This window comes from Podarcis cretensis, assembly GCF_951804945.1.
Source record: "Podarcis cretensis genome assembly, chromosome: 5".
In the NCBI taxonomy this organism is placed as follows: domain Eukaryota; kingdom Metazoa; phylum Chordata; class Lepidosauria; order Squamata; family Lacertidae; genus Podarcis; species Podarcis cretensis.
In genome coordinates, this window is record NC_137174.1 from 13,758,366 (window position 1) to 13,784,759 (window position 26,394).

At 50.8% G+C, this 26,394-nt stretch overlaps 1 long non-coding RNA gene across 1 annotated transcript; it reads right to left on the bottom strand.

Annotated features, from left to right (window-relative positions):
- Window positions 1–2,146: 2,146 nt before the first annotated feature.
- LOC307215852 lies at window positions 2,147–23,494 on the bottom strand. The gene is made up of 3 exons (XR_013838676.1): window positions 22,730–23,494; window positions 21,431–21,582; window positions 2,147–2,973 (listed from the first exon to the last, which is right to left on the bottom strand). It is a non-coding gene; the product is annotated as an uncharacterized lncRNA (long non-coding RNA).
- Window positions 23,495–26,394: the final 2,900 nt, after the last annotated feature.

The window sequence follows — 26,394 nt, forward strand, 5'->3', positions numbered from 1 at the left end:
CCTATAATCAGGTATAATCAGGGACACGGGTGGCACTGTGGTTTAAACCAGTGTTTCCCAACCTTTGGTCTCCAGCTGTTTAGGGACTACAATTCCCATCATCCCTGACCACTGGGTCTTGCTAGCTAGGGATGATGGGAGTTGTAGTCCAAAAACAGCTGGAGGCCAAAGGTTGGGAAACACTGGTTTAAACCACTGAGCCTCATGGGTTTGCTGATTGGAAGTTCAACGGTTCAAATCCCCACAACGGAGTTAGCTCCCATTGCTCTGTCCCAGCTCCTTTCGAAAGCATGTCAGTGCAAGTAAATAAATAGGTACCACTGCAGTGGGAAGGTAAACAGCATTTCCGTGCACTCTGGTTTCCGTCACGGTTTCCCATTGTGCCAGTAGCAGTTTAGTCATGCCAGCCACATGACCCAGAAAGCTGTCTGAGGACAAACACCGGCTCCCTCGGCTTGAAAGCAAGATGAGCGCCGCAACCCCATAGACGCCTTTGACTGGACTTAACCGCCCAGGGGTCGTTTACCTTTACCTTTTATTCTCAGGGTCCTTCCAACTCTACAATTCTATGATCATTCTATGAAGTACATTTTCAGCCTGCCTGAAGGCTGCTACTGTGAAACTGAGTGAGTAAATCTATCTTTACTTATATGAAGACTGCTTTGCGTGTTTATTGTTTTAGAGGGGGGGAGGGGGAAATACCAGGGAATCCAGTCTGCAGTAAGGCAACCTAGATTACTTACATTAAAAGGCTCAAGCTAGCTTATCAACAGCTCCCTTATATTTGCTGATGAAGGGTTGTACTCTGCTGAACTCACAAATGTAAGGAAGGATAATATCTCTGAAATAGATCCTAGTCTCTTTCTTTCTTCTAGTTGGGTTTTATAAACAAGTATTATGTTGTACAAACAAGTACAGTCATACCTCAGGTTGAATGTGCTTCGGGATGAGCGCATTCGAGTTGCGCTCCGCGGCAACCCGGAAGTAACGGAGAGTGTTACTTCCAGGTTTTGCCACTTGCGCATGCGCAGACGCTCAAAATGACGTCACGCGCATGCGCAGAAGCGGCGAAAAGCGACGCGTGCGTGCACAGACGTGCCGTCGCTAGTTACGTTTGCTTCTAGATGTGAACGGGGCTCCGGAACGGATCCTGTTCACATCTAGAGGAACCACTGTATACCGAGTTTTCTCATGTCATTTACATATCACAAAAATAGCATAATAAATGTGGAGGGAAATATCTACAACATATATTTCATTATTAGTGGTCAATGTACAGGTTCTTGGTTCATGAATTGGTTTAAACAGTTGAAGGAAGGAAGGAAGGAAGGAAGGAAGGAAGGAAGGAAGGAAGGAAGGAAGGAAGGAGAGGGGGAGGGGAATGGTGAGTGGGGTGGGGTCGGGTGGTTGTGCTTCTATTCTACTTAGTGGGGCGGGTTGTGTCAGTATTACTTGTGTGGGTTCTCTTACTATTCACTTGTTGTATTTCCTTGGTGGTGAGAGAGGTTGAGGGTGGCTTAGGGTGTGGTTGGTTGTCACTGGTTGGCTGTAGTGAGAGTTGTTTTTGTGTGTGAGCGGGGTGTGAGTGTGTATTTTTGAATCAGGTTAGCCAGATTGATTCGTATGCTGCCGGCGGATTCTTGTTGTCTTGTCGGGCTGTGTCTACACATCCCTACAGAACCTGCCCCCGAATCTTTAACGTGAGAGCTAAACTAAAGCCTGCAGCCTAGTTCCGTCTTCAAGGTAGGCATTAAAAGGCTGCCTCCGGTGGTTTATAGAAGGGGTAATGAGAAACACCTCGATGGGGAGGGAGGATTGGGGCCTGCAAACTCATCATGCACCCAGCAGGTACAAAGCAAGGTGCTCAAGTGATGGGGGAAATATTTCTCTCTCTCTCTCTCTCTCTCTCTCTCTCTCATTCACAGTCAACCAAGATATTGCCAACAGACTGCATAAGAAATATGGGCGTAGAAATAGACGGAGAGACACCCACGCATTCTCTTTCTTTCTCTCTTCCCCATCCCTGAAGCCTTGGGGGGGGGAGAACAGGGGGGTGATTCCTCAGCCCCACCCCCACCCCACCCCGTTTCCAAGCGAAGCTGAAATAAAAGAGGCAGAGGGAGCCTTGTGTGTGTTTTTATTATTATTATTATTTCTGATTAAAGAGGAATTCATTTCATCTCTCTGCCTCCTGCCAGGGGCTGAGGTGCCGCCATTGAGGTTAACGGTGCGGAAGAATACAAAAAAATTTCATTGAGGAGGATTATAAAAGTTACTAGCTGGAACATTAACAGAAGAGTAACTTGTAAAAAATGCAATATTACAATATTCACAAGGACGGTAGAGCGTGGTAAAGCTATAAAATTCAACATTAAAATCTTCTACGGCCTAGATAACCTAGTTAACAAACATTGTGCTGGAACTACTTTTTTGCGGGGACGTGGCGGCCGCTGCTCCTGCCTGAAGGGTGTGAAGTCCAGGGGCCACCCGGCACGTGGGCTGGAGACCGGGAGAGATGCTCGGCTGTGGGGCTCCCTCCGCGGTGCTTCGCCTGAGGATGGAACGCAGGTCTCTAACTTGGACCAGGGAGGCGCCGGGAGGGTTCCAGATCAAAGGAGGGTGGCACGGAGTTCTGGAGCGTAGGGTCCCTAGGACATTCGGAATCCAGAAAAAACTGGAGTGCTCTGAGGTCTCCCCTGCGGCCGAACACCTCCCTCTCGCCGAAGATCAGACAGATTTCCTTAGCAGCGCCGTAAAGTCTTGCAATCTGGATTCCGATCCATTGCTTCGCCATGCATCTGGGGCTGAAACCAAAAGAGGAGGTTGAGAGCGGCTCTAGAGGAGGGCCGAATTGCTTTCCAAAGCGGCGTGAAAGTAGTACATCAATGGGCAGGGAGTTCCGCAGATCTCTCTCCCCTTTCCGGTGTAAAAAGGCCGCAATATGAGGATTCCCGCTGAACAGGTCCAGAGACTCTTTGTTAAAAGAGAAAAGGAAAGAAATTATGTTAAAAATCCCCTCCTTGCTCCATCGTAGAGAGGGACGCGCGCCTCTCATCGCAGTGACGTGGCGGGAAGGCGCACAACCCGCAGGTGCCCCCAAGGTAACGTGAAATTGTAGGGATCAGGGGGGTCAACTTGAATAAAATATTGGGGCGGTAGGTCACGCCCAGCCCCTCATAATCGATCACAAGATGCAACGCACATGCTATTTGAATGAAAATGCCCGTCAATTTTGGGGCGGCAGGTCCCCTCTAATATTTTGTAGGGGGGCGAAGGACCTCAGCACATAGGAGTTGCCTCCTACGGTGGAGATAAAGAGGTGATTGGGAAGATTCTGGAAGGTTTCCATCAGCAGCCCCACTCATTTCCTTTTCCCTTGGCCTAGAGAGGATGCGCAAGTTACAAGAGACAACCCTGCACACTGCTGTTTTCTGCGTGTTCTCCTCGTTCGTTTGCATTTTTTTTAAGTACAGTTTCCCGGCCTAGGGTGACTTGGGGGGCTAAAGGAGATGGGCCTGGTTCCAACAGGGAGCGGGCCATGTTGAGGGGAGAGGATGGGAAAGGCTATTAAGTCAGATCGCTCACAGTCTATCAGCTTCTGTTGCTTTAGTAACAGATGCCGGCTTTGAACCTGCGCAGAATCCTCCTTCAGGAGAGGCCAAAATTGGGTTCCAGCCGAACGCTGGCAAGACTAGAGAATGGTGTGTGTTTTGTGCATTGTACGAAGTAAGTCAGAGAAGTCAGCGAGCCTTCTTCCTCCGTCAGCCTTTTGGAAGTGTGATCCTGAAAAATGGGTGGGGTGCGCAGAGGTCCGATGCTGAGGTATGGACTTCTGCTCTCCAGGGCCTGCCCAAGAAGAAAGCAGACGCGATTTGCGCGCATCTTAATGAGCTCGCGTTTGCACGGGTACATAGTCCCGTTCACACGTTCACATTTTCCCTACACTGCGTGATGGAACCGTGGAGTTTCCTTTCTGGACCCACACGAGGTTCATCAGGGAAGCTCTCGAAGGAGCCTGCAGCGCGGGTATGTTTCACCGGGAGTAGGCAACGTGTGGACTCCAGTTGTCCTGCCATTGACGCGGGTTGATGTCGCTGCCTCTAAGATTCACTGCATTTGGTGCCCCTTTGTGGCTAAGTGGGTGGGTTCAAAGTAGCGCACTTGGCGCTCTCCCAAGCACTGCCAGTCAAAGTCGGAGTAGCAAACTGAGGTCCCGGGACGCCTCGAATATGGGGATAGCTACAGAGAACTCTTCCAGCGCAGATGAGCACGGTCTAGCTACATGTGTGTCGCCCTACCTACGAGCCATGGGATGGGAAAGGAGATGTGCGTATTCTGGATTGACTGTCAAGTCATTCCAAAGTGGAAAACTAAGGCAATTATGTGATGTGCAATTCTACCGTCCCTTCCTTCGGGAGAGGGACTTGCCTGGTCGGTGTATGCTATTCTTAAACTCTCTCCAAAAATCCAGTCTGCTCAACTGTTATTCACACACACACTCGGGGGATAATAACTTAGCAACACCATCCATTGTCCAGCTTCACTTTCAATGGATGATCCCCTTGTTGCAGGGGGAGTAGAGGCCGTGGAGAGAGCCTGCAAATACGTGGCAAGCAGCCTTCTTTTATCCCCGCGATTCCTCGCAGAAAATGTTGGGATGTGAAAACTGTATAATTTGTTGCAGATCTACGAGTGTTGTCCCTTCCCATTTCAAGTCGCCCAAGTAAGAAGGAGACGGGAGATGGGAGAGGACTTTGCCCTCAGTTCCCAGGATTGACTACTGCGCATGGGCTTAGAGGGGGAGCATATTGGCCAGCACTAAACGGTTACTTGAAAGTAAGCTACGTTGGCACCTGGGAAATGGTTCCGAAAACAATAAGCTGAGACTTAGTGCCTCCAATTCAGGCATGCAGCGTACCAGCCTGACCGCCTATAACCTTTGCGTCAGAGGAAACCTACTTATCTTGCGAAGTGTGGCTGCCTCTTTGTGTATATGTGTGACGGGGGGGGGCGCGGAGGGAGAGAGAAATCTATTTTTTCCATACTATTATTTCCGTGTCCTCCTCTTCTTCATCTTCATCTTCCGTTTCTGTATCAGGAATCAGGAAAGGGGTTAAGGGAGAGAGGAGGAGGGTGGAAGAGACAGAGAGAGGGGGGGAGAGAGAATCTCTTTTAGCTGCTCCGAAGTGCGATTCAGTTCCCCAGGGAGTTGGCAGACAGTTTGTGGAGACGTTACTCCAGATTTTCAGACTATGATAAATATGATAATTTGTATAAAATTTGAATGGGTTCTTGTTTTCAGGGAGAATGCCTCCGATGATGAATGTTCCTGATTTTCAGATAGATGGCTGATAAAAAGTGTATTGAATTGTTGAAAGCGATTTTAATTTTAATTCTCTACCTGCAGATGTCTAATAATAATAATGTCTCCTAATAAAATAGGAAGGTGTCAGTTTAAGCAGCGGTATCGCGCTTGACTTCCCCCTTCCTGTCCCCACACTGTGACAACATTAACCTCTTCTTATAAAAAAAGCACATAAAATTATTATAATTACAGAGTTATTAATTTTAAAAAGAGGGTTAGCAGGATTTTTATGATTATTAATAGAGCTCACACATCTTACCCCTGGAAGTAAATCCCGAGCGCTAAGACTATTATTGGATCGAAATCGCCTCTGGAGCTTCAGTTTGGACATTTGAAACAAAAAGGAAACGGGGTGGGCGCAGATTAAGCCGTAACTTTCTCCCCCCTCCTTTGAACTTATTTAAAAGCCACGGGTTTTAGAGGGTGCCGCCATAGGATGGGAAACGTTCACACGCCTCCGAATTCTTAAAAATACCTTATCTGACGCGGGAGTGGGGGGGGGAGAGGCGACTTCAGTTGGGTGGGGGGGGAACCCATTCAGCAACACAAATCTGCCCCGGGTGAAGCGAACTGGGACTTCTCTCTAGACTGACTTCCGCTGCCTATTTAACACCCCTGATTTTTTTGGGGGGGAGGCTCGCCGCTGTGCCTTTCAGACCACCACTGACCACACGGCGGGCGAAGCCAAACCGGCCGACTAGTAGCGCTTCAAGCTTGGCTGCGAATTGACCTCGGGTTATGTTCAACTCATCCGAAGCATAAACCGGTTTGCATCCAGGTTGACAAAGCACTGGGGTGGGAGGAGTGGGGACTCAATCGCTTTTTATTTTTATTTCCCTCGCCCGCACCTCGACTGAACGAGGCCAGCACGAATCCACGCGCACAGGTGCGGGCGCGCACAGGGTATCAAGCGAAACCTCGCCCGGCCTTCATCCTTTTGCAACCGCGCGCTAAGCAAAGTGTTTCCTGGGTGCTGTAAGACTTAACTTCCTCGCAAGCGGCCCTTGGGCTCGCAGCCTTCGGAGAATCGACGTGGGGCCGCCAAATTAATACTTGGCTGTGAAGGAAACAGTCCTCAAAAGGAAACGGGCGGGGGACTCTGGGACTGCGATGAGAAAGTCGTTCTGGATTTGCAACCAACTTTAGGCGAAGCGGCCCGGGCTGGGGAATCGTTGACTCCGAGTTCTTGTGCGCCAAACCACTAGGCGCCTGTGCAAACGTCTGAAAAGACAAGGCAGGTCAGAGAGGGAAGCGATGGGGATTAGACGGGAAAGAGGGTCGATCGGGAAGGTACAGACAGAGTGGGAAGACAGGGCCTTCCCAAGGAGTCTGAAGGTACCTGCCCGAACTGCTTCAGTCTGTAGGACAGCAAAGAGTCATTTTGGGTTGGTTGTGGCCGGTTCGCTTGGGAACTAGAATCAGTTTTGGTCGGTGAAAGGTCAGGAAAGCCTGAAAAGAAGACGAGCCGAGGTGCAACTTCCACCAGGGCAAAAGCCGAGCAAGAAACGACGGCGCACGGCGGTTTCCACGCAAAAAAAGCAAGCGAGTGGATGGCTCACCTCTGCTCACCAGAGGGCATATTAGGGTGGATGGAGGTAGCATTGCACGCCTCCCCAGAACAACTGCTAAATAGAAGCTGACTAGTATGCAAGCAGGCGATCGTGTGATGTTTGTGTGTGTCTCTGCTTTTTAGGCAGGTACCAAACCTGGGACGCACTTCCGAGTATACAAGCCTAAAATCGGACCTGATCTTGACTCTCTTAACGCCTTTGCTTCCTATGTTCAGCCAGAGGCCTAAATGTACGGGGGGTATCGCCGTTTGCAGGTTGACAGGCGTCTGCAGCACGTCCAGGCGTTGAAATAAGAAGGGGGACTTTGGCACGGATTGTTTTTAATCCCCTTTTCTGCTATAGAGTAAGTCTCTGAGATTACAGGATTGTCCGAGGCTTTACTGAGCGTGCAGCCAGTTTTGGCCACAGAAGCGAAGTCGGACCACCCCCATTTGTTGCACACTCAAAAAGGAAGGAAACCGGGGCTGGGACCGAGGCGGTTTTCCAGGCCCTTTCCTCGCATTTTCTTAGAGAGGTTCCTAGCATTTTCAGAATGGGTTGGAAGGAGGAATGGGTAACCCATCTCTTACACAAACGTACCGGCGTGGTAATAATAATAATAATAATAATAATAATAATAATAATAATAAATGAGTGCGGGCGTTTTTCGGGACTGGAGAGGAGGAGCCCGCCGCCCCGCTCCGATTCTTCCAAGAAATAGGGCGAACCTTAGCCTCCAAGAATTTTCCTCCCACAGCCCTGGAACATTCACTTTTCAATTCCGGGAGGGGCGCGTGGTTAGGTTCCCTGGGCGCGCCTGGCGCTTTTCAGCTGGCTCGGAGAGTTTAAAAGGATCCGGAAGCGGTTTAGGCTTCCTCCACCACCCCCTCCTCCTCTCCAGCTCCCCGGCCTGGATTCCACAACTGATCCTCTCTTGCCCGCAAAGGTTTGAGCCGGACTTTGGCGAGCCGCCCGCCGGCCAGACAGTTCCTTCCAGCTCTCCTCTTTCGGAGGAGGAGGGGTGCGAGGCTCCGCGCCTCCTGTCCTTGAGGACTCAGTTTCCTCGCTTGCAAATCGACCGAACGGATCCGCTGCGCCCTTGCGCACAAAGTCTGCGCATTTATTCGGGGGAAAGTCCTGTTGAACTTCGTGAGAGACAGACTCGCGCAAGAAATTGTTAAGAGGGGCGGGGAGCTCGGTTGCCAATACATCCTGTTACCAGCCCCCGAATCATCGTCATCATGTGGGGCTGGGCTGGGGGGTGAGGAAGCGGGTTTTGACCCGACCAAAATAATCTCATGACAACAGCAGCGAAGAGAGCGGCGGGGAAGCAGAATCAATATTTATGCACACAATGGGTGGCAGTCAGCTAAATTTTACTCAGAGTAGACCCATTGAAATTAATGAACTTTGCTAATTTAGGTCCATTAGTTTCAGCGAGAGTACTCCCAGTGAAGTCACTCAATATTTATTTTTTCTGTCAAACTTTAGCAGTTCTTCCAAGGTGGGCACCTGCTTCTAATAACATCTTGAAGATTTTCAAACTGCACTAAAACTGCAGCTGGCCTCTCCTGCCTTTACCAGGAAACAGAAGGGTCTTTTATGGAAGCAGCAACAAATCTGATCCCCCACGGATTTCAAGGGCAGGAGTCGCTGGACTTTCAGATGGATTTGGGCCTGATCTACTTTAACCCAGGAAAGCCACCAAAAGACACACAGAGAGAGAGAGACTTTCAGGGAGAGCCATCCCCTGTCCCTTTATGCTGGGTTAGGAACCAGTCGAAAAGCAGATCAACCCTTTAATTTAGGCCAGGGTTAGAGAGGTACGCGTTTTCAAGGCCAGGCCCTGAAATATATAAAAAAAAGCAAGAAGGAAGATCATGCCATTTGAGTGTGTACAAAATAATTTCCTCCCGCTGGTGCGTAATGCCGGCCGCCGCGTCCCCATCCAGTACAGGGATCTGGGGTTGAAAGGGGAAGGATTTGCGAGGATAAATAAGAGCAAATGAACTCCCAGCAATTCTCCGTTTAGAAAAGAAGGGGAACTAAACTAAGTTTCTTTCGTGCCCGGCTGCCAGCAGGAGCCCAGGAGGAGAAGGGAGAGAAAGGGCAGGCGCTATCTCCTTGGAAGAGAGATTTGGTGCGCAGAGTGAGCAGGGTATTCTGGATCGTGTCCCGGGGGCAGGGCGGTTGGGGGGGGGCGAAATCCCTAGTCCGTTTCCTGTTCTCACATCCAGATAGAAAGTGAACGAGAAGTGGAGGGGAGGGATGGGGGTTCGCCTGCCGCCTCCTCACTGGCTCTAGGGAAAACAACCCGACGGCGCTTCGTCTCTGTGAGATCTGCTTTCAGGCTGAAGTGGCCCTATGGGAGAAGAGAGTGAGATGCACAAGCCCAGCAGGGAAAAGAGAAGAGCTGCTACGAGGGAGGTGGCTTCTGTCCCCGAAACCTCCGCAGGTCAGAACCCCGAAGGAAGAAGGAAGTACCTTTTCTGAGCCTAAGCAGGACTTCTGAAAGGGCTGGGCGATATCTAAACATACCTAGTGGTGATGGGAAAATAATAATAATACAGTGGTACCTCGGGTTAAGTACTTAATTCGTTCCGGAGGTCCGTTCTTAACCTGAAACTGTTCTTAACCTGAAGCACCACTTTAGCTAATGGGGCCTCCCGCTGCCGCCGCGCCGCCAGAGCACGATTTCTGTTCTTATCCCGAAGCAAAGTTCTTAACCTAAAGCACTATTTCTGGGTTGGCGGAGTCTGTAACCTGAAGCGTATGTAACCTGAGGTACCACTGTAGTAATAATAAGACGAGCTCTGCCCATGTAACATATACGGTAGTCAAAGGTGCCAACTTGAATAAAATATTGGAGAGGGCAGGTAATTACGCCCCGCGTAATTGTTCACAAGACACGGCCCACGCACACCATTTGAATGAACTTGGGGGCAGCCCCCCAAAAAAACATTTTAGTGGGTGGGGGCACGAGCGTAGCCACGGGGTGCAGAGGGCAGCTGGCCCCCAATCAAGTAGGTAAATAAAAATACAGTGGTACCTCGGGTTAAGAACTTAATTCTTTCCGGAGGTCCGTTCTTAACCTGAAACTGTTCTTAACCTGAAGCACCACTTTAGCTAATGGGGCCTCCAGCTGCTGCCGGGCCGCCAGAGCACGATTTCTGTTCTCATCCTGAAGCAAAGTTCTAAACCCGATGTACTATTTCTGGGTTAGCGGAGTCTGTAATCTGAAGCGTCTGTAACCTGAAACGTCTGTAACCCGAGGTACCACTGTACTTAACTAACTGACCAATTGCGTCGCAGATAACTCAGTTCTGCCCCCCAACATAAAGCCTGCCCCCCCAAAAAACTAGCTATGTCCGTAGGTGGGGGCCACAGGGACGTCGACCACTAGGAGGAGACTCCTACGATGGCAGTGGTGGAAGTAGTAATACGACCCCTGCCCATTTCGACGACTAGGAAGCCCCCTCCCTATGCGAGAGGAGAACCACCTCAGTCCCGGAAAGGAGCGAAAGGGCAAAGCGGAAGAAGTAGGAGACCTGCCTGGCTGATAGGAAACACAGCTCTGTGAGACTGTGGTGGTGCGTGGAAAAATCACGCACGGACCCTGCGCCTCGGGGACCACGCGAGCAGATCGTGGAAGGAGCTCTGGCACCTGAGCCGAGAGGCTTCAGTCCGGGTGGTGGGCGCCCACGTTTTGTGGAAGCACCCAGAGCCAGTGTCACCACGCGAGGGTGAGCAAATTGCCTGGTCACAGATCCACCCAAGATAATTTCCAACTGGAGGCTGAAGCTTTGAATCAGCAGCCCAGTTCACCCGGAATAGTCGAGTTTAAAGTTCTTTAGAGTTTCTCCTGAAGGCTTCTCAGCGCGTTCCTGCTACCCCTAAGCACACCTCAAGGTCTTTCCTGGGCTAATATTTATTCCCCACATATTGAGGGTCTGCTTGAAGGTAAGGGAATGAGTCTATTCCGCACTGTGGACTCTGAAATGGGAGCAGGGAACAGGGGCAGAGAGTGCGGTTCTTGTTGGAATTGATATTAGAGTTATTTTCAAGAGGGAACGGTGTAAACGCTTGTGCGCGCAGCAGGTATATATGACAGAAGCAGCTCGATACCAATCGAATAAACGGATAGAGGCCAACGATTCTCAGTTCTCTTGCTCCTGCTGAACACTCTGGGCCATAAGTCCACATAAACATATTTAGGGAAGTCACAGTGGTGCTAACACAATTCCAGTCCCAATACACACCCAGAACTGTTCTAAGCCGCCTTCACTTTTACACAGCTTTGCTGCCATCCTGAGGTGCTCTGTCCTTTTTTTTTTAGAAGTTCAGAAAGTTGAAAACCTAGAGAAGAGTTGGATTTGAGTTAAATGTTAAATCTAAAATTGAGACGGATAAGTTTTAATTTGAATTCAAGGATTCCACGTTTACAACCTGTCCGGGCATTGAGACTGCAACTGGCAAGAGTCAGGTCCTTTTTCGTGGTGGTCCCCTAAACTATGGAGCGCTCTGCTTTCCGAGGCGCAGATGACCGCTATGTTGCAGCTTTTCGAATAGTTTTTAAAAAATACACCACCTTTTAAAGTATTAAATTAAAACGCGCCTTTTCCTAACTACAGCTTTTTCTTGTCCAATTGGTCTTTTAAATGATTGCTACTGTTGCTGCCTTTTTCAGATTTGGTTTTTTGTGTGTGCCTACACACACACACACTTGTGGTGCTTTCATGATATTGTGAAGCACCTTGAATGAGCCATGCCCCCCAAGAAGTAGCATATCAATAAAGATATTAACACATAAAACGTGTTTGATTGGGTATGTTAATTTGAGAAGAGCATTGTTTGTCTTTATTATGTGTTTTGTGATTTTATATTGTGTTTTTATGATGTAACCTCCATGATGTAACCACCATGAGTATTATTATTATTATTATTATTATTATTATTATTATTTTGACAACGCCACAGGTTTACTAAATTCCAATAAGGTTCAGTTAGATTTACTCCAAAGTAAGTGTGCCGAGAATTAATCATTGGCAGATTAAGACTGCAGTCCCAAGTAAGTTAAGTCCCGTTGGACTCGGTGGGATTTACTATTAAGGAGGAGACATGTTCAGGATTGCAAGGCGCATAAATCCTTTTCAATGCCGATTGCCTGGGATGGTCTTTTAATTTGACTGACCATTTCTCTCCAGTAGAGAGAATTTATTTTGGGGAAACCGCCTGCGTTGTGCAGGAAGGCAGTAAGAAAGGCGGCTGCCAGAACGGCCCCTTTCCCGGGGAGAGGGGAGGCAGCTCCGATTTGTCACCCACCACAACTCAGTCCCTCCAGAGCCTTCCTAGCCAAGTCAAAGGTGTCCCTTGAAGGGTCAGCTGGTTTTCTGCCCACCGACCCCTCTTAAAATCTGCTGTTACCAGTGACCTGTCGCGCAAGGTTCTCCTAAGGACCGTGAAGCGCTCTTGTCTTCTTCACACTATAAATTCTGTGGAAGAACAAGGATAATGGTGATTTTCAAGTCCCGGGGGCGACGCGAAGAAAGAAACAAGAACGGGAAATGGAACCGAAGCCTTTATCTCTCTCCCTTTTGGCAACCCACGAGCCCTCTGGTTTTCTCATTCGTGGTTACAGACTTGCGCTTTAAAAAAGTTTGGTTAATGTTTGTTAAGTTGCCGTCGTCATCTTCCTGCCTGCTGTCGAGCAAGCCCCTTCTCTCTCTCTCTCTCTCTCCGTTTCCTTTCTGGTCAACGGGACCATCTGCCAAACCCACGGCTCTCTCCGACTCTGGCATCCAGAGAGCACCCGCCAGTCGGGAAATCGAGGCAGGAGCCTTAAAAGGCGGGCTTTGAATTCAAGTTGCTCAAGATGCAACTCTCGCCCTTTCTTGCTCGCTTCTCTGTTTTATTTAGTGAAATATAAACACTTTAATAAACTCCCTAAAGAATACCAGCTTTCCTTTTTCCACTCCCGCGGATTAAGAATCGGGGCGAGGCTACAGCCCTCTGCGCGCTTCGCCTGGGGGCAAGTCCCACAAAACGGGGTAGGGGGTCTTACTCCCCAATAAACGGGTAAAGGATGGGGCTAGCTATGCTTGGCCAAGAAAGCGCTCCTTCCTCCCTCTCCAAGCCCGAGGAGAAAGTTGTGGAGCAACTCTGGGTGGCGGACAGGTGAGCTGGGGGGTTGGCGAACCGACATCGGCTACCATGTGTTGTGGCGGATAGGCTCGCGCGCGCGCCCAGGTGGGGTTCACACGTGCTCACAAATGCAGCTAAGCCCGGGTCTTGAGCGCCACTTCTGAACACACGAGGCTCAGGAAGGAAAGAAGGAAGACCAGGGAGCGCTGGAAATTGACGCAGTTCTCAAATGTGCGGGAACCAGATCATCACCATAGAATTGTTAAATTGGAAGAGATCCTGAGGATCATCTAGTCCAATCCCCTGCAGTGCAGGATCCTTGAGGTTTTCCTTCCTCGCCTGGTCCCGAAACCGGATCATGACTACCGGGTGGGATATATCCCCCTATTTGCTTTTTTTGCTTAACTTTATTAGCTCTGCGCTGGCTCTTGTTCAGAGTTTTCATTTCAGCAAAACGCTCTCAAAAACCGACCAAAATTTTGCAAACAGCAAATGCGACAGGATAAGAATAAGATTATTATAAAGCGGCGCTAAAAAGCACTCAGACAGCTCACTCGAACCCGAATTCAACGGATATATATATATATATAAGCACGGGAAAATCAAATGGGCGGAAAAGGAGATTTTGGGAGACAGGGCGCCACCGCGGAAAAGACCCTCTCGCCCAGTGCCTACCCACTGAACCGAGAAGGCGGGCTCCAGGCGGAGAGCCTCTGGGGGTGCAAAGCGCGGGCAGGCGCGCCGGTGCGCAGGCATGTGAGACAATTTAAGTATAGTCCGATTTCCCAGTGCGTTTCAAACCTTCCATCCCTCAGTATATCTACACCACCCTCTCGGAGTGCTACTCTAACCGCGCTAGAGAGCGAGCCTGAATGTGGCCACTCACAACCATTCCTCTCCGCCTGTTAGCCCCACCCTTGATGATCCGGTTTTTCACCGAGATGGCGAGAAAAGCGGTTCTAAACTGACTACTCCAGGAGGTTCTCTAATCCGCCTCGGGGGAGCGCTCGAGACCTCCCTCCAACAAAGGGGGCTAGTAGCCCAAGCACTCCCGGTCCTGGCCAGTTATTGGGTTGTCTGCCTGAGGCTGGCCCGCGCGCGTGGACCCCCTTTCCACTCTGGCCTAAATGGTTTGCGGATCGGGCTAGCAGGCTTGTTGCTCCGACTTCACTTCGCCCCCTCCGCGCCCCCTCTCCATGTTTACCTCCCTGCATTACCCGCTGGGTCTGTACCCCCGTCCAACCACACCTCGCGCAATAGTCCCCTTTTCGGGACTTGTGGGTTACAAGTTGGAAATCGACCCGGATTCCTCCCAGAAAGAGGAAAAAGACGGGGGTGTCTATGGCGGATCAAACCCCATTTTTTTAAAGGAGTGACGCTGCCTGCTCACCTTTTCATTCCCCGCCCCCCTTACTCTCGCTTTCCTCATTTCCCTGGGAACTTTTCTCCTCCGGAGTTAACTATTAACCGAGGCACAACGGGCAATTTTCTTGGGAATGTGAGCTATTTCCTTTACACTGCAGATAGATGGGGCGAGTGATTAATAGCAGATATATATTTCAAAGAGATCGCCGGTGTTTTTATGTTGAGCAGAGGGGGGCGGGGAGAGATACATCGCAAGAGGTCCCCGGAGAGATGCGTCTGTGCAAAAACGCGCAGGAAACCAACCCCAAATGACATTCTGCGTCTATATCTATCTTATCCATATGTTTTTAAAAGTTTAAACATTTCAATTAAGAGGAGTAATTTTCTACTTCGTCGTTGCAGTTGAAATTACAGGAGTGTCGTGTGTATGAGGGGTGGGAGCGGGGTTAGTTCCTATTTGTATAATGAAGAGTAGTATTGGCTCCCTTGGAAGTCTCCAGGAAGTTTGATGGTTTCTCCTGCGCTCACACCCGACGCCGGGCGCTTTTTATTCCATCTCCCGAAGCAGGGGCGCTCCTTTGCCTGCTTGGCTTTATTTCGCCGGCTGATCCCGGGCAAGGCAATTTTTTGGTCACTGGGCAATGAAGGGCTGCGCACTACCTGGTGCTTATAGGATCCGGAACAGGCACTGCCTGAAACGCAGAAGGAGCGGTATGTGAGCCAGCAAAATAATCCACCTCTTTCGAGGTGCTTTGCTCCTGCAGCCCGCGCAGGGTTAATTCCAAGCGGCGACTCTGAATTAGGGATGGCGCGCTGCGTTTGCGCTGCTCAGTGAGCTTGGCAAACCAGCCACCCAAGCCGCGCAGCGCTCCCCCGACCTTGGCTTTCTGGGAGAATCCCAGTTCTCCAAAGGGACCGATCCACAACAGAGTTGCGCAGAGGGAGGACGGAGCTGGAGAAATCCTGCTGAAAACCAAGACGGCTGAAATGAATCGAGTTGTGGATTGGGTTCAGAACCGCGCAGGTCGATCCTAAGCGAGTCCCGCTTGGTTTAACTGGGTTGCGGGGGTATTTCCTCGCCACTTCAGAGTAAGACTGCATAGGCTGTAGGGTGGCGCAGAAGTTGGAGAGGTTGTCCTTCTTAGGATGGGACGCAAAGCCTCCCCAACCTCTTTCCACGAATCCCATCGTGGTGGTGCCCTACACGTCCTCTGCTTCTCCTCTTCCTCTTTCAGTCTTTTTTTTTGGGGGGGGGGTGTCCTCTATTTCAGTTTCTAGCCTTCCTTTCTCCCCCCCCCCCTTCTTTCTGTTTCCCTCTGGGCCCTTTCTCCTCCCCCTTCCTCTTTCCTTCGACCCGCTCCTTCTTCTTTGCGCCCCCCCCCCCAAGACCACGACGGTGGCATATGAAGTTCTAAGTCTAACTGGCTGGTGTCAGGCAGTTTTCCCTCCCCCCCCCTCTCTCTCTCTCCCTCTCTCCCTCTAACTCCTAGGCAGCCTGGCGTGACGGATTAAACATCAACTAGTTAAATAAAAATTAATATCAAATGCTTCCTAACTTCTAATGTCATGTTGTTTATAACTAATGAACTGATTAGGGGATAAACACATCAGGAAGACGTTTCTGCTCCTCTGCTCTTCGCCAGAGACAGCAGCTTCGAGAGGCAGCGCTCCCCCCACCAACCCACCCACCCACCCACCCAATTGTCCCTGCCAGGGTTCTTTCTCCCCACATATAAAACGCCAGTGAGAGTGGCAGATGGGGAGGGGGCACGCTGCAGTGGCGGGGGGGGGGGGTGTGCTCCCAGGTGGGCTTGGGCGCTTAGCTGTGGACTCCAAGGACCTCTCTTGGGGAGGAGGGGGGCTGTTTATATTGCCAATCCTCTCCCTGGCAGAGATGCGCCCACAGACTCGGAGAGGGGGGGGGAGAAGATCACCACTGTCAGGAGGCAAGCTCATGCCTGCGCTTGTTTGGAAGTTCCTTTGGCAATGGGTCACTCAACAAACGGACTTTCCTACAATTATTAACAAAGCGTTCGGCTATATTCCACCTTTTCGTCCCGTCTCCCCACTGGAAGCAAATGCCCCCCCCCCAACTTGGCTTGTTAGTGGATGGTGGCACTGGAGGTGTCTTCTCGACCTCTTTCCCTTCGGTGTCCCCCCCCACCTCCTCGCCCCCCCCCCAAAAAAATTTGGCCACCTGGCCTCCACCCCCACCCCTCTTTCCCAGGAGCTCCTCATAGTTCCGGGAAGAACCCCCCCCCCGCCTTTTAAAACACTGTTTGTCCAGCCCGGCGTCGGTTTTGACAAGACCATAATAACAGGGGAAGCATTTTAAAACCAATTTAGCAAATGCAGAAATGTAATTTTAATGAAGAATCGATGAGCGAATGGTTCATTTTTCCTAGGGTACCTTGTTGGAGTTGAGAGACTTTCAATCAATGGGGGGGCGGGGAGGCGGAGGGGGGAAAGGCGAGGAAGAATGGGCTCCCAGGCGCATCTGCTGCCGCCGCCGCGCCGCGCCTGCTCTCGCAATCCTGAACTGCAGAAGGAAGAGACAGGATTTGTCCAACAAACAAGCTTCGGAGCGCCGGTGAAGCTGACCGGCCATCAGACCGCAAGGAGGGAGGGTCTCAGGGGCTCGAAGGGGGCCACGCCATGGGCGTAGCCAGGCTTTTTGTCAGGCGGGGCAGGCCTTTTGTTGGGGGGGGGATGCAGAACCTCAGCTAGCTATGTATATTTATGGATTTTTATTGATTTGGGAGGGGGCAGCTGCCCCTCCCTTGGCTACGCCCGCGGGCCACACTCTCTCCTTAGCGAGATTCCAAAGTACATAGGAGACAATTCCTAGGGGCCGAGGGGTTTTCCGCCGCCCCCCGATAACATCTTTGAGGGGGAGTCCACGCTCCCCCTGCGCCCCAAGTTGATGGGCATTGCCATTCAAATAGTGTGCGTGCACCGCGTCATGTGATCGATTATGCGGAGAGGGGCTTACCTGCCCCCCCCCATATTTTATTTAAATTGGCACCACTGCCGACGGGGATGGGGAACCCGAGTTCAAGATCTCGTCTGAATCCGACCTAGATTTATCTTGGCATTTCGGGTGAGGGAGAAGAGCTTAGATGGCTGACTGTGGCTGCCAGCTTTTCAGACTGATCATTGAGAGCAATGGGTCTATAGGCGAGTCAGGGCAAGGCTCTAGCTGCCGTGTCCACACACCCCATACCTTCCTTAAAGTGGTTCTTGAGATCTTTAAATAATGGTAGCAGGCCCCCGCCCTCTCCGCTGCCGACAAAGTGAGTTGGGATCTTACTCTCTGGAGCTGGGCCTCACCACTCTTCGACTTGCGAGGGATTTTGGCAGCGATCCTCGGCCAGAAGCGCGCTCTCTCGCCACCATCCTGCAGGTAGCTGCTGGACCACGGAGGGGAAGGCCTTGATTACCCAAGGTTGGGTTTGTGTTGGGTTTTCCCTCCTTGGAGGTTTTCCAAGCAGAAGTTGAATAACAGGGTTTCTTTGCGCGCGGGGAGAGGGGGTGAGGAGGAGACGAAGAGCGGTTCTCTAACTCTGGATTTCCTGAACGGAGTAGGAGGGTTGGGCTGGATGACCCACGGGGTCCCCATCCCCCACTCCTCCCCAATGATCCTAAGGTGAGGCTGTCCAAAGGGGGTGACTGTTAGCCAGACGGTCTTTGAAGGCAGCCCTGTATCGGGAAGTTTGTAATGTTTTATTATGTTTTTATATGTGATGGAAGCCAGGTGGGCAGGGTAATAATAATAATAATAATAATAATAATAATAATAATAATAATAATAATAGGTAGGGTAGGGAAATGAGGTTCCCATCGCCAAGCTTCAGCAACGACCCTCTTGGGGTCCCAGGCACTCTGTACATGCCCTCGCCCCTCTCCACTTGCGACCGGGCCCCGAGGGCTAGCGGAGAGGAGCGCCTCTTGTCATCTTAAGAACGCGAGACAAAGTGTGCTTGTGCTGGCAATTTTTCTCCCCTCCTTTTTTAAGCTGGCTGAGGATCTGTGGAGCGGCATCTCCTTCTTCCAGGGTTTATTTATTTATTTTTTTAATTCCCCGGGAAGGGGGGGTGAGTAGATGAGCCCCTCTCCCTCCCCCTCTCTTTCGTTCTTCCTCTCCTTCCTTCCCTCCCTTTCTCGTTCTCTCGTTATCTAAACCGTTTAGCTTTGGGTGGTTGCTCGCAGATCTCCAAAGTGGGGCTGTGGGGTGGGGGTGGGGGGTAGCCGGCAAGACGGCCCAGCGAAGCGCTCGGCAGAGGAGCAGCGAACGCGAAAAGGCCGCGGCCGATCTGCTGGGCTGAGCCAAGCGGCCCAGGCAGGGAGACGCACCATTAGGCAAGGCAGGCATGGCTCACAGCTCCGGCGGGAGAGCAGGTAAAGGAGGGAGGGGTGGGGGAAAGAGGCGGTTGGCTAGGGCCCCGGGGCCCTGCTGAATATTCACAAGGCAAGCAGGCAGGCAGGTAGGCAGAGATCTTTCCCCACCACACCAGCACCCCGGTGTCAGCAGCAGGGGAAGGAACCCCCCCCCCATCGGATATAGAGAGACTTGCTTGGCTCCAGGGAGCCTACAGGTGTGCGGCGAGCCGCGTCTGAAATCTGGTACGCGGAGCCTTCCCTTCGGCGGCCCCCGAGTGCAATCAGGACTTTTACCCAATGAAATGGTCCTTTGGAAACTTCCGCTTCCCTGGTTGGTTCCCTGTGGCGCCGCTCTTCTCCAATTAACCTCCTGGTGCTTATCACGACTTCCCTCCCAGCTGAAATTGGCGTGCGCTCCGTTTGAAAGGAAGGAATAAAGTTTTGGTGTCAAATGGGGAAATTTAAGCCAGTGTCTAAGGTTTTGGATTTGGGGCCAAACTGGTCCCACTCTTGCTGTGGTCGCCTCGCCTGTGCGCGGGGTCTGCCAAACAGCAAACTAATTTATGGAGCTCTCCTCCTTTTAATGTCCCGCGCAGGTACTTTCGCCCCCTCGGTTGTGGATCTAGCTGTCCGGGGAGCGCAGGGCGTCCCCTTAAGAGTGGGGGTGGCGGTGGGGGCTAAGTGAGTAGAGCTTTGGAAACTGAAGAGCTCACCCTATAGCTGCCACGTGTACACCCGGATTAAATCTTCGAAGAGCTTTCTGTGCCTTGAGGATGGTTGAGGGTTCACAAACCGATCTCCAAATGTTGCTTCAGTCTGATCCCTGCCTGGGCTCACAATCTGGGCTCCTGGTCCCGCAATCGCTGACACAGAGAGGCTTCAAGACTTATTGACTAATTATGAGTGAGGGGGGGGGCAGGAGTCTCTGCTGCTGGGCCATTGAAGTCCTTGCTCGACTCAACAGAACCAAACCAACTGAGTCTTTTAAAAGAAAAAAACAACAACAACAGGAGTCTTTTAAAAGAAAAAGGTCTATTTTCTCTAGTTATTCTAACGATGTTTCTCTAAATATAAGGAAGATGAAATGCATCCAATTAAAACATGCAATATGCGTTAGGGAATCTATAACTGATGGCATGTGAGTTTGCGAAGGAGGCGATTTGTAGGGGAACCTCAAAATGAATGAACTTTTCGGGTTCGATGCGGGCCTTAGGATGCATGATCACTGATCAAATAAAGTCAGGAACACATCAAACACTTAATACGCGTTAAGTGTACTGCTGTGTATTAATCGTGTGTTTCACACCTGCCACCTAGGAGAGAAGGCCCAGCCAATTTTCCAGTCTCCCACGCAATGATTCTCGGTAGAAAATCCCTCTTCTCCCTTCCCTCCCCCCGTTCGAAGTCCCCTCTGTTCCATTTCCCTTCTGTGTCTCTAAAAGATCTGCCCAAGTCCCTTTGCATCTGAGGTTTAAATAGGAAGATCAATAGAAAACAGTTGTAATGATCTAATTAATTATAGCAAAATTAAAAGCGAGTAGAAAATCAATCTCTGATGGTGTTGAAGATGGAATTAAATTGATAGTCCATCTGTTCACCTCCTAGACCGTATAAATTTGCAACCCAAGGACGGAGCTAATGGGATCAGGCTGCTCGAAATCTCCTCCTATCTCTCTCTCCCCCCCCCCCCGCCCCCGTTCTTACTCCTTCCTGAAGTTCAAACTTGCAGAATCAGAGCCTGCCACTACTTCTCCTCCAGGCAGTTGCAAAATTAAACACAATATGAGGCAGTTATGTGGCAGAGTCAAAGCAACAAGCAACAACAGCAGTGTGAAACTGGGAAACACTGGTGCAAACTGGGATTCTATCTCTCTCTCCTACCCTCCCTCTTCCTTCCGGTTTATCCAGAGAGGCCACTTCGTATCCTATTATTGGCCACAACTTCCTCTTCCCAAATTCCTAAACAGCCACGTTGGTTCTAATGTTCCACTGGCTCCTAAGCCCGCTGTTTTCGTATGCCACTTTTAGGGTAATCCATGGGGTTTGAACCAGCATGTAGCGGGTGGGTTGTGAGGCCTCGATATCCCTTCCACACTACACAGCGGAGCTGCCTTTTTAAAAAGAGTGGCAGAATTAATCACAGTAATGAATTTGCACACTTGCTCGGAAGTAAAGCCCACGGAAGGGGATGGGAACTTCCGTTCGGGATCAGTCTGCGAAGCCATTCAATTCCGTACTGGTTGCACACACAAAAATCTGCCTAAATCCGAATATCGGCTTAATTAATGGGCCAAGTACCACGCAGGGAGGGGAGGTGGCGGATGAACCCTAACAAATTGGCCTAAAACAATGGCGTCTAAGGTGCACATCTAGGCAATCTCGAGGTGCGCGCGCGTGCAAACACGTGTATTCCCCTTACACACACTCTCTCTTTGGAAATGGCATTCTCTATTCCACCCGAAGACAGGGATTCCGTCCTTCCCAAGGCCGACCGCCCCCTCCCAAGGATTTTAGTGAGACCTTCTCCCAAGAGGGGTCGCAGACTTTAGGAAAGGGGTGGTCAGGTGGTCGCCGACTGCCCGCCCGCCCTCCGGATCCCCCTCTCACCCCACCCACCCCTAATACCTACCCTTCTTCCGGGGAGAAGCTTCCTCCACCAACCGAGCCGGCCCGGTAGGTCCCTCTTAGGCCTTTTCGCCGTCCTTCCTCTCCCTTCCCGCAGCTAGAGCACCATCCGTTTTCCTAGGCTTTGCTTTGTTTCTCACGAACCAGGACTGAGAGCTAGGAAGAGAGAGAGACAGAAATCCCTCCTGTCGCCCCGCTGGTCCCTTTTAGAAAGCAGCCGGGCGAGGACTCTGGCTTGGGTAGCTTTGCTAAATCAGAACCCAAAAAAACAGCAAATCGCAACAGCAACCTTTGCAGCTTGCTAGTTCTCTTCTTCTTCGCTTTAACCCCCAAAACAACCCACCGCGCCGTTCCCCACCTCTCCAAACTCCCTGCAATTTGCCCTAGAAAGCATGGCAAGGAGGCAAAGACTGACGTCTGGGGAACTCCCCCCCCCACACACACACACACTCCGGCTCCTTTAGGGATGAAAAATTGAATATTTTTTTGTATGGGGGGGGCGGGGAGCTGCAAAGCGCAGTGAAATTAACCGAACAGAAACTCTGCTTCTTCCCCCGGGTTTGGGGACGAGCAAAGTGCCGCGTAAGCCTTCACGTAAAAACGCCAGCCCCGGTGGGTTTGCGGGGCCTTCCCGGTCCTGCGGTGTTTGTGTGGCGGGGGTGTCCGCGGTCCCCTATGCGGAGACAGCAGAGGCAAGAAGAAACCCGATTCCACGGTGTGGAAAGCAGACTTGGCTGGAGCTCTTGAGCTGGAATCTCTGTCCTCTCCCCTTTTAAAAATCCTGCCCATTATAGAAGTGGGGTAAACGAGATTTCCAACCCTCAAAGCCGTGATTGCTCGAGCTTTAGCGCAGTGTTACCATTATCACCTAGGCCCAGAAGAAAACTCCTACATATACTGCTATATATATATTTATTATATATGTGTATATATTAAAATTCCTCTCCTTTGTCCTTTTCTGAACCCCACACAGAGACACACGCGCGCGCGAAGAGGGCAGGCAGGCGCCCCAGAGCTCTGCTAATCCGTTTTATTAACCAATATATTCAAAAGGATGGCTTGGCCTATCGCGAAAGGCTGTTGCAGCCCTTCTTGTCGGTTGGGGCTCTTGCCTGGTCGGGCAAAAGGTGAGCTGTCGTGGGCCCCTCGGTCTCTCCCCCTCCACCCATCTCTCCGCCTGTGAAATACACGCACATTTTGACTGGATTATGCACTGAAAGTTAGAGCAGCGCCAGGACTCCTGAAATTATAATCCATTCGGGACTTTTCTCCGCTTCCTCCCCACCAACTACCGCCGTCTTACCTGAAAATGTACGCGAAGGATTAGCGCAGGTGCCACGGGCTGCTTCTGAGCAGAAGAAGACGCGCGATCTTCTGAAAAGTTGGAGATCTATGCCGAAGTTTGTTGGGGTGTTGGGCAGAGAGAAATCGTTGGAGGTTTATTCTCTCTCTATGGGAAAAGTGTGTCCAAAATTAACTAACCACCTCAGCAGCATCCAAGGGCGGCTATATTGAGAAAAGTTTGCAGAGAGGAAACCCTGAACTTCGCCGCCGCCGCGTGGAAAGGGCTGCAGCGAAATCCATTAGGTCAGGATCACACGCAGAGGAAAGACTGGCCAGCGGTGAGGGGTGGGTTAGGGAGAGGCGTCTTTGCAAACCTCGGGGTCGGAGAAATCGGGGAGGCAGCTTGGGTGGGCCGGGGAGAGAGGCGATGCTGGAAAGCCCCGGCCAGGCCGCAGTTCAAAGACTGGGGAGCCCCTTTTGCTCCTGCCTCTCTGGCCCCTTCGATGCAGCACGCACCTCCCCCATGAGCCCATCCTTTTCCCAGCCGGTGCCGGCTGAACATGGAGCGGAGGAACCCGAGTGTCTCCTCCCTTCCCTGCGTCCCGCAAGGCTCCCTTTGCTCCCTGCTGCTCACCTGGGTCTCCCTTCGCATCGCTTTGGGCTGGGGTCTTTTGGGGTGTTTGTTCGGAACAACGAAAGGAGCTCTTTCTCTCTAAGAAGATTTGGCTGCTCAGCTTTTGGAGCCGTTCACAATTCTCATATGCCCTATTTAATGTTGCCCTTAAATGTTCAGTTTCTCCTCTCCCCCCCCCCACCCTTTCTTTTTACATCATTTCAATTATTGTTATTATTAATTTTGATCTTGGATTTAGATCTGCTCCTCCAGCCAAAAGGTTCCCGAAGCGGCTATACTTTTATTGGACTATGGTCTCAGATAACTTTAAAATCCTGCATTTGTTTAATTGCACAGAGAGGTCTTTGGGTGTGTGTGTGGTTTTTCCCCTGTTCGTTCGTTCGTTCGCCTCGTTCTCCTCTCCCTTTCCCCCTCCCCCTCCCCTTAATTTGTCCCTTTCGGGGACTCTCGTTCAATAATTCACCCTTCCTCCTCCCGATTCCTCCCGATCCCTGCGTACGCACGCACACGCACGCACACGCACACACCATTAGCAATTCCTGCCAAAGTCGAGTGACTTGGACCGACACACTTTTTAATTAGACTTCAGATTTGAGGATTACCTGCTTTCAGATTTTACAAAGAAGTATTAAACGGTGAGGGAAAGAAGGGAACAACAACAACACCCCTTTCCCCCTTTATAGGAAAAAGATGGAAACTGTTCTCTTGCAAACGAAGAAACTTTCCTTGGTATTCGCCCTCCCAAGGCCCTGGCTGAGGCTGACTCCCCACCTGAAAGCGGAAGGTTTAGGGTCAGAGACGCGGAGCTAGCCGGTGCCCCTTTTGGGGTTTTTTTTTATCTCCCTTCTTTCTCCAGACAAACTCAGTATTAAATCGCTATCCTCCTGGTTACCAAGAAATGAGAAGAGGCCACGTTTCCAAATTCTGGGTGGCATAGTGGTGTCCACACATAGATTGTCGTGTGGAGGTTAACTTTGTCTCACCACCGTTTTGTTTCCCGGGAGAGAAAGCGCCTTTATTCAGCAAACAGAAATTGCTAAAAGTAACGATGCGCCGTTTGAAGTATTCGTAAGTTATTCAGATAATATACATCGGCAATAACACTTAAAAAATAATGTCACAGTCATGGAAAGAACACCAGAAAATTAATAACAACATCGCAGGTGCCTTTATTCTATCGATAGAAATAATTTCATGCGGGAACTGGCCAGTAACATGGAAACAACGACCGTAACATGGATATATAGAATATAGAATATATATATATATATATATATATATATATATATATATATATATATATATAATATATGTATATGTATATAGAAAGAAAAAGAAAATGGGAATATTCTACTTTCTCATTATCTAGAGAGTCTACAGATAAACTCCTTGCCCTCTCGGCCTTCTAGGAACTGAATTGTTGTTTGTTTGGTGGGAGGGAGGGAGGGAGAAGTGCTCCCCCTTTTTCATGGATTTGAGGTGATGGGAATATAGTGCCCCTTCTAATCCTCTCCTGTAGGGCTTTGTGAATTGCAGGCTCTCATCATTTCACTTTGGCCCTGCCTCTACTGGAATTACCCTTTCCAGGGACTTAATGGGCAAGCGCCAGGGTTTTCGCTGAGCCGCAGCAGTTTCCACCTATGTCCCCGTTTTTATGGGTGCATTATAGTTAGGGGGTTATATAAATGTTTTTGTCTGTGATCACTGTAAATCCTAACATTTGCAAAAGGCCCCAAGGCAAGCCAACCTTGGACGGAGAGAGGGAGGGAGAGGACGGAGCTGGGGGGGGAGGAAATCTCCCATTACTGCTGATTAAAAGGAGACTTTAATAAGCGCCTAATTCACTCATCGGGAGTTTTATGGAGAAATTAGAGAAGACAAAAATATCTCTGGCGGGGGTGGGGGCGGGAATCCCCGAGAAAGCCTGTTTCTGAGAGGGAAGCCAGGACAGAACCAGACCCCCCCTCAAGCGCCTTAAGATCTAAGGCTGTCTAGGAGAACCAGGGAACGTCTCCTGCCCAGCTTGCCCGCTGCATTCCCAGCCGTTTTCGCCATCACCAAATAAAGGAATGGAGATGGGCATTTTCTAGGCAAGAGGGGCGAGGCCACCAAATTACAGCCGCCTTGCATTTGCGGGCTGCAGGGGGTGGGGGAGCTTGTCCGTCTGCGCCCAAAGCCTTGCCAAGCGGTTGTTTACCAAAAGCAAGCCTCCCCTCTCCTCACCCCAGTTCCCCGCACAAGGAGCTCGCTTGCTTCCCCATATTTGCAGCTCCTCTCCGGACGCCCACCTGCTTTTCTGATGCATGCAACTGCAAAGGACGTTGCTTGCAGCAAGCAAGCAAGGAAGCACTCGCGCATGGGTGCACCTTTTCCGCCTTGTTTGGAGGGATGGGTGGGCGTTAGTTGCTGGGTTTAACCCTTGAGTTTAAACTCGGAGCTTAAACCCTGAGCTGGCCAGCCCCGCTGCAGAAAACACACACACTCCTGAGCTGGCCTCCCCCTTCTTTCCAGCCGAGGCTGTAAAAAGGTCTCCGGCTTGTCTGGGTTTTGTGGCCAACGCTCCGTTGTAAAGAGGAGAGGTTAAAGTGTCGGTTGCCGAATAAAGAGCGGCGCACGTGGGCTTCTTAGCTTTGAGGGCAAACAAATGTAGCAAGGGGGGGGGGGGGAGAAAGAAAGGCTGGAGGGTGGGGGGAAGAGCCAACAACAGCCGGAGCAGCAGGAGGCCCGCAAGACTCGCCCCCCCCTTCCTGCGCCTGCCTCTCCCTCCACCCTGTCCATTCATTTCCCCCTCTGCCCGGTGCCAAGGTGCCCACGCTAAGCCTAGCCTGACTGTATCCGTCAAGTCCCCCAGACATGGAACCCACCCAGGAGTCACAAAAGAGAAAGGGGTGGGGGGGGGAGAGAGAGGAGGGAAATGAGGGGGTCTTGGCTGGGAAAGAAGAAAGTAGCTTTAGGGGAAATGTGCCGTGGAGTGTGAAATTGCAGCCCATGGTGTTCCATATTGTACCAGAAGCTCTCTCTCTCTCTCAAAAAAAGCGCCACGCCAACCC